At 42.9% G+C, this 7,117-nt stretch overlaps 1 protein-coding gene across 7 annotated transcripts in view; it reads right to left on the bottom strand.

The window, feature by feature from the left end:
• ACAD10 (acyl-CoA dehydrogenase family member 10) overlaps nt 1–7,117 on the bottom strand; it is a 68,807-nt gene that overhangs the window by 12,910 nt on the left and 48,780 nt on the right. The window lies entirely within an intron of this gene.

Here is a 7,117-nt window from a genome sequence, read left to right as displayed (position 1 = left end):
CAAGTTTTAACAAACCTATAGTTGGGTAACCACCACTGCCATCAAGATATAGAATACTGTGGCCAGGCGCAATGGCTCACGCCTATAATCCCAGAATTTTGGAGGCTATGGCAGGTGGATCACCTGAGGTCAGGAGTTCAAGGCCAGCCTGACCAACATGGTGAAAACCTGTCTCTACTAAAAATACAAAAATTAGCCAGGCGTGGTACATGCCTGTTGCCCAGCTACTTGGGAGTCTGAGGCAGGAGAATCACTTGAACCGGAGAGGCGGAGGTTGCCTAAGCAACGGAGCGAGACTCCATCTCAAAAAAAAAAAAAAAAAAAAAAGAAGATACAGAATATTTCCATCACCTGCAAATTTCCAGTGTCTTTTTGTACTTGACCCCTGCTCCCTGATCCCCAGCACCCACTCATCTCTGTTCCTGTAGTCTGTCTCTTCCAAGATGTCCCATAAATACATACATGACTCAGCATGTGGCCTTTTCAGTATGGCCTCCATCACTCAGAGCTCTGTATCTGAGACACAGCCAGGTTGTACACATCCATGTCTACAATGTCTCTACACAGTGGACTTTTTCATAGCCACTTTCCTGGATTACTTCTAGCACGTCCATGTCCCCAAAAGACTAATGCTCAATAAATGGATCTTACGCAGGTCTAGTTTTCTTCTGGCTCCTGCCATAGTCAATCGATAGTTCTCAAGAGACAGCCATTTTATTTATTTATTTATTTATTTAGAGACAGAGTCTCACTCTGTCACCCAGGCTGGAGTGCAATGGCTCAATCCTGGCTCGCTACAACCTCCACCTCCCCGGCTCAAGCAACTCTCTGCCAAGCCTCCCAAGTAGCTGGGATTCAGGCACCTGCCTCTATGCCCAGCTAATTTTTGTATTTTTAGTAGAGATGAGATTTCACCATCTTGGCCAGGCTGGTCTTCAACTCCTGACCTTGTGATCTACCCGCCTCAGCCTCCCAAAGTGCTGGGATTCAAGCATGAGCCATAGAGTCCAGCCACCATTTTCTTTTTTTAAAGATTGTATTTTAGGCCAGGTGTGTTGGCTCACACCTGTAACCCCAGCACTTCAGAAGGCTGAGGCGGGTGTACTGCTGGAGGTTAGGAGTTCAAGACCAGCCTGGCCAATATGGTAAAACCCCTTCTCTACTAAAAATACAAAAATTAGCCGGGTGTGGTGATGCATGCCTGTAATCCTAGCTACTGGGGAGGCTGAGGCAGGAGAATCACTTGAACCTGAGGGGTGGAGGCTGCAGTGAGCTCAGATCATGCCATTGCACTCCAGCCTGGGTGACAAAAGCAAAACTCTGTTTCAAAAAAATAAATTATTTTATTTATTTTTAAATAGAGATGGGGTCTTACTATGTTGCCCAGACTGGTCTGGAACTCCTGGCCTCAAATAATCCTCCTGCCTCAGTCTACCAAACTGCTGGGATTCCAGGCAAGAGCCACCATGCCCAGCTGAGAGAGCCATTTTCATGCAGCTTTGGTGTTAAAGATGGTTTTCCTTACAGAGTTAGAAACCAAGTTCTTTGCTACCCAGCAGAGAGTTAGCTCACTGGACCTCAACAGGTCTCTACTGAGCACCTTCTGGGTATTAGGTATAAACCTAACCCAGGGAAGTCAGTCGGGAACCAAATAGCCCCTTCCCTGCAGACACACAGCAGGGGCTGAGGAGTATAAGGGGCTGCATTTTCCCCTTATTCCTCAGACTGCACACAGCACAATGAAAGGAAAGATACTCCCCTTACATTCCTTATTATTCATAAGGATTTTCTTCTTCTAACACAGTTAAGAGGTGTATTCTTAATTTTCTTCTATTCAGTTGGCTCACACTCTGAGCCTGCTGCCTAGTCTATGAAAAAGCCACTTGTATGAGCTTGGGTTGATTTAAAGCTATTGCTTCTGGCATATTTTCCAAATGTAGTTCCAGCACAAGAGACCACATCACTGGCATCTACTTAAGTTGCAGTTATAAGCACTTTACAGAATTTCAGTGGCCATCTCCCAGAAATCTCATTCCTGCACCCATTTATTAAGGAAGGAGAAGAACACATGGGCTGGGCAGGTACAAACTAAATCTTCTGCTCACTGGGCTCTGGTCTTTCCCATCTTCCTCCCAATCTAATGCTGACCTGAGGTCTCTTGTAAATGACACCATAGAGAGAATGCCATGGAAAAAGATGCCCATTCTAAGCACCACTTTTCCAGGGCAGCACCAAATATCTCAACTGTTCAAATAAAAAAGATTTTAAAGCTAACTGTAGAAGACAAATGTACAGAAGTAATATTTATGTTCATATAGTTGGGTTTTTCCCCCTTCATTGTATGTTTTTATATTATTCTTTCAAAAAAATTGATTTTGTTGTTTTTACGTGAGAAAACTAAGTCATTTCCTCAGTGTATCTGGCTGGCTTCCCAGAGGGAGGGAAAAGAGTGCACAGTAAGATCAGAGGAATAAAGGCCTGAACAAATAAGACCTTTCTCTGTCTGGCGGCAAATAGGTAGAATGTTTTAGCTCTGAGCCGAGAAGCTGGAACCCACGATGATGGCTTGTGGGATCTTAGAAACATGTCAGAGGGCTTCCTGAGAGGTAGGCTGAGGACACTCAGTGTGGAGATTCTACAGTGGGCAAAGTCTATTAAGCTCTTCCCAGGGCACTGGAGCAGAGCAGAGAGAACTCGGCAACCCACTAGGAAATGTCAGAGGTGACCAGGCCTATTCATCACCATAAAGACTTAGCAGCCATTCTGCTTAAGTAAATATTTTTGGTTAGTGTTTATTGCAAAACCGTAACAAAAATGGGAAATGGTGGCTTACAGCTGATACCATATTTTCCTAAAAGAGGAACATATATTTTCCAGAAATTCCTGCCTCCTGCAACTCCTGCTTATCAGACCTGGTACAGTTAAACTAGAAATTCTCCGGGCACTGGCTTTTCTCCAGTTTCCTCATGACTTTTTATCTCCAGGACCACCTAGCACAGTGCTGGCTGTTAGTAGAGGCTCAGATGCTTGGGAATGAATGATCAATTCCCCTACTGCAACTGCCTGTCTCAGAATCTGGCAGCCTGGCTGAGAGCAGAGGCTGCCAGTGAGCTTGGGGGTGTCACTGACTGCAAAGCTAAACATTTTCTTAGCACTAGCAAACCCCATGATGAGTTCCTTTCTCCTTGCCTTTTGTTTTTAAGGTTTCCTTTGGGAAATTTTCTTTTCTTTTCTTTTTTGAAACGGAGTCTTGCTCTGTCGCCCAGACTGCAGTAAAGTGGCACAATCTCTGCTCACTGCAACCTCCGCCTCCCAGGTTCAAACAATTCTCCTGCCTCAGCCTCCAGAGTAGCTGGGATTACAGGCACCTGCTACCACACCTGGCTTTTTTGTATTTTTAGTAGAGAAGGGATTTCAACATGTTGGCCAGGCTGGTCTCAAACTCCTGACCTCAGGTGATCCACCAGTGCTGGGATTACAGGTGTGAGCCATTGCACCTAGCCTCCTTTTGGAAATTTTCAAAGACACACAGGAGTAGAGAGGAGAGAATAATGAGCCTACAGGTTCTATTGTTTGCCTTCCACAATGATCGACACCAGCCCAGTCTGGTTTCATTCCCTTCTATCCCTGCTCCCACTATCCTGGAATTTTTGGAGTAAATCCCAAATATCTCATCTGGGATTCTTTCAGAACTCTAAAGACAAGCACTTTTTAAAAAACCCACAATACTATTATGACTTTTAAAAAATCGTTAACTGTAGCTTAATATCGTCGACTATCCACTCAGAATTCAAGTTTTACTGACAATCATCAAAATTTTTAAAAAATAATTTGTTCAAGCAAGGATCCAAATAAGGTCCCAACACTGTAACTGGCTGGTGTATCTTTTAAGTCTCTCTCTGTCCCTTTTTTGAGGCGGAGTTTCACTTTGTTGCTCAGGCTGGAGTGCAGTGGCACAATCATGGCTCGCCGCAACCTCTGCCTCCCAAATTCAAGCAATTCTCCTAGCTCAGCCTCTCGAGTAGCTGGGATTACAGGTGCCTGCTACAAGGCACCCAGCTAATTTTTATATTTTTAGCAGGGACGGGGTTTCCCCATATTGGCCAGGCTGGTCTTGAACTCCTGACCTCAGATGATTCGCCTGCCTCAGCCTCCCACAGTGCCGGGATTACAGGTGTGAGCCAACGTACCGAGCCTGATGTATCTTTTAAGTCTCTCTCAATCTACAGGTTCCTTTTTCATCCTTTCCTCCCCTTGAAATGTATGTGTTTGAAGAAACTCAGTTGCTTGCCCTGTGATGTTTTCCAGAATCTGGATTTTGTGAGTGGCTGTGCCCAGGATGCTGCTTAACACACCCATCTGAAACCCGTGTTTCCTATGAGCTGGCAGCTAGCAGTAGAGGCCTGGGCAGAGTTGGTGTGACTTTTGAGGGAAACATCAGGACGTATGGAATATCCTGCTGTCTCTGTCTCTCTCAGTGGTGTTGGCTTTCATTGAAGCTTATTGCCCATATCCATTAATGCATTAGGAGTTGCAAATTGGTGATAAATGAATTCTGTATTACTCTGTCCAGGATACTTCTCTAGAGAGAAATGTTTCCACATCAATTTGGATAGCCTGTGATACGATCTATACAGGAAAGACAGGACAAATGCCTGATTCCCCCCACAACTCTATTTACCAATTTTCAGAATAATAAGTTGTTTCCCTGGGATCCTCTGAGGTCATCAATGAGACTGTGTCTCTTTGTTTTTGTATCACTACTCATGGACTTATTTATTTATTTAGTTTTTATTTTCCGGAGGACAGTGTCTTGCTCAGTCTCCCAGGTTACAGTGCACTGGCGTGATCCCGGCTCACTGAAACCTCTGCCTCCTAAATTTAAGTGACTCTCCTGCCTCAGCCTCCTGAGTAGCTGGGATTACAGGCGCCTGCCACCATACCTGGCTAATTTTTGTATTTTTAGTAGGAAGGGGCTTCACCATATTGGCCAGGCTGGTCTTGAACCCCGACCTCAAATGATCTGCTCACCTTGGCCTCCCAAAGTGCTGGGATTACAGGTGTGAGCCACTGTGCCCTGCTACTACTCATGGATTTAAACATAACTGATGAGTTTCATCCATTTCAGCTATCATCCTTGGTGATGCCCAAAGTTTCCTATTGTTAGCAAGTGGGAGCCTGTTCAAGTTGGCTCCCAAGTCTTTTTTATTTTTGAGACAGTGTCTTATTATTGTCACCCAGGCTGGAGTGCAGTGGCACAATCTCAGCTCACTGCAACCTTCACCTCAAGCGATTCTCCTGCCTCAGTCTCCCAAGTAGCTGAAATTACAAGCAACTGCCACCATGCCTGGCTAATTTTTATATTTTTAGTAGAGATGCAGTTTCACCATGTTAGACAGGCTAGTCTCGAAATCCTGACCTCAGGTGATCCGTCTGCCTTGGCCTCCCAAAGTGCTAGGATTATAGGTATGAACCATAGAGCCCGGCCAGCTCCCAAGTCTTTAGGCAAAACCCTTGTGGTCTTTGACAACTTCTTTGCTGGCTGGTATGACAAGATGTTCCGTGTTCATCTTGTAGATATCGTGCCAACCATGCTTGAAATCAGGCACTTCTCCAAAAAGTCCTGGTTCCTCTTAATGGGAATGGAATTTAGAGAACATAATGTGGGCACTGGGAGTGCTTAATGCTACTGGGTTAGTCACTGTGTCTAGATCTTTTTGGTATAATAGATTCTGTTTTCTTTCTACTTGTCTTCCTTTCTACATAGAAAGCAAACTTTAACCTGCCTTTTTATGTTCTTAATTTAGGATATAGATTATTTCATTTTCTACCCTATAAAATTTAGAATTAGAACTAATGACAGTGGTTCATCCACACACACATATGTGATACATGTGTACATATGCTCAACCAACCATCAGTTCTGAGTAACAGTACTTAACGTTTCTTCTCAAAATATCCAACTTACAAGGAACCATCTAGAATTTTCAGCTAGTTTGATAAAACATTTCCCCATGTATGTCACAGTAGCGTCAAAGGAAACACAATAATCTTTTTTTCTCCTTCAGCAATCCTATTACAGGGCAATTTGGCAACATCTACAAAAAAATTTAAATGCACATACTTTTAACCCAGCAATTCTAATTCTGGAAATGTGTCTTTCAGATATATTCACACATAGAATAGAAAGGACGTTCACCAACTAACCACTGTTTGTGCATAATCACTGTTTTGCAATCACTGCGACTGCAAAAAAATCTGCAAACTACCTAAATATACATCAATAGGGGAACTGATTAAATAAATTATAGTATATACATATAATGGAATGTACTACAGAAATAAAAATGCAAGTAATGCTGGTAAAAAATGAAAAAATAATTTAAAAAAAAATTAAAAAGAATGATGTAGATCTGTACAGACTCACACGGAGAGATCTCTGTGAAATACTGTTAACTGAAAAAGCAAGGTCAGGCATGGTGGCTCATGCCTGTAATCCCTGCAGTTTGGGAGGCCGAGGGGGTGGATCACTTGAGGCCAGGAGTTCAAGACCAGCGTGACCAACATGGCAAAACCCCATATCTACTAAAAACAAAAAAAATTAGCTGGGCATGGTGGCCTGTGCCTGCAATCCCAGCTTCTTGGGAGGCTGAGGCACGAGAATTGCTTGAGCCTGTGAGGTAGAGGTTGCAGTGAGCTGAGGTTGCACCACTGCACTCAGGCCTAGGCAACAAAGTGAGACTGTCTCAAAAAAAAAAGAAAACACAAAGCAAGAAATTTGCCTGATATAGTTGTTAAATATGGAAATAGGCACATACATATTTCATAGAAATTCTTAAGCATACAAAATTAAAAATCAAAGTTCTGAAAAACACATAGGATAATCATATTTGTGTTAAAGTAGGAGGAGAGAGAGAAGATATATAAACAGAAAAATTGGAGGGCCCAAGAAACTCTTAACAAGTAACATTTATCTTTGAGGAATGGTGTTGAAAAGGATGAAACAAAATTTTATATAATTCTGTATGTCCGAATTTTGATCATATGCATGTATGCTTTAACTTGAAAAAAAGTCTTTGTGCATTACTTTAATAATTAAAAAAAAAAAAAACAAGTT

This window comes from Cebus imitator, unplaced genomic scaffold, assembly GCF_001604975.1.
Source record: "Cebus imitator isolate Cc_AM_T3 unplaced genomic scaffold, Cebus_imitator-1.0 Scaffold8, whole genome shotgun sequence".
In the NCBI taxonomy this organism is placed as follows: domain Eukaryota; kingdom Metazoa; phylum Chordata; class Mammalia; order Primates; family Cebidae; genus Cebus; species Cebus imitator.
Note: the sequence above shows the minus strand (reverse complement) of the source record. Positions and strands in the feature narration are given on the sequence as shown.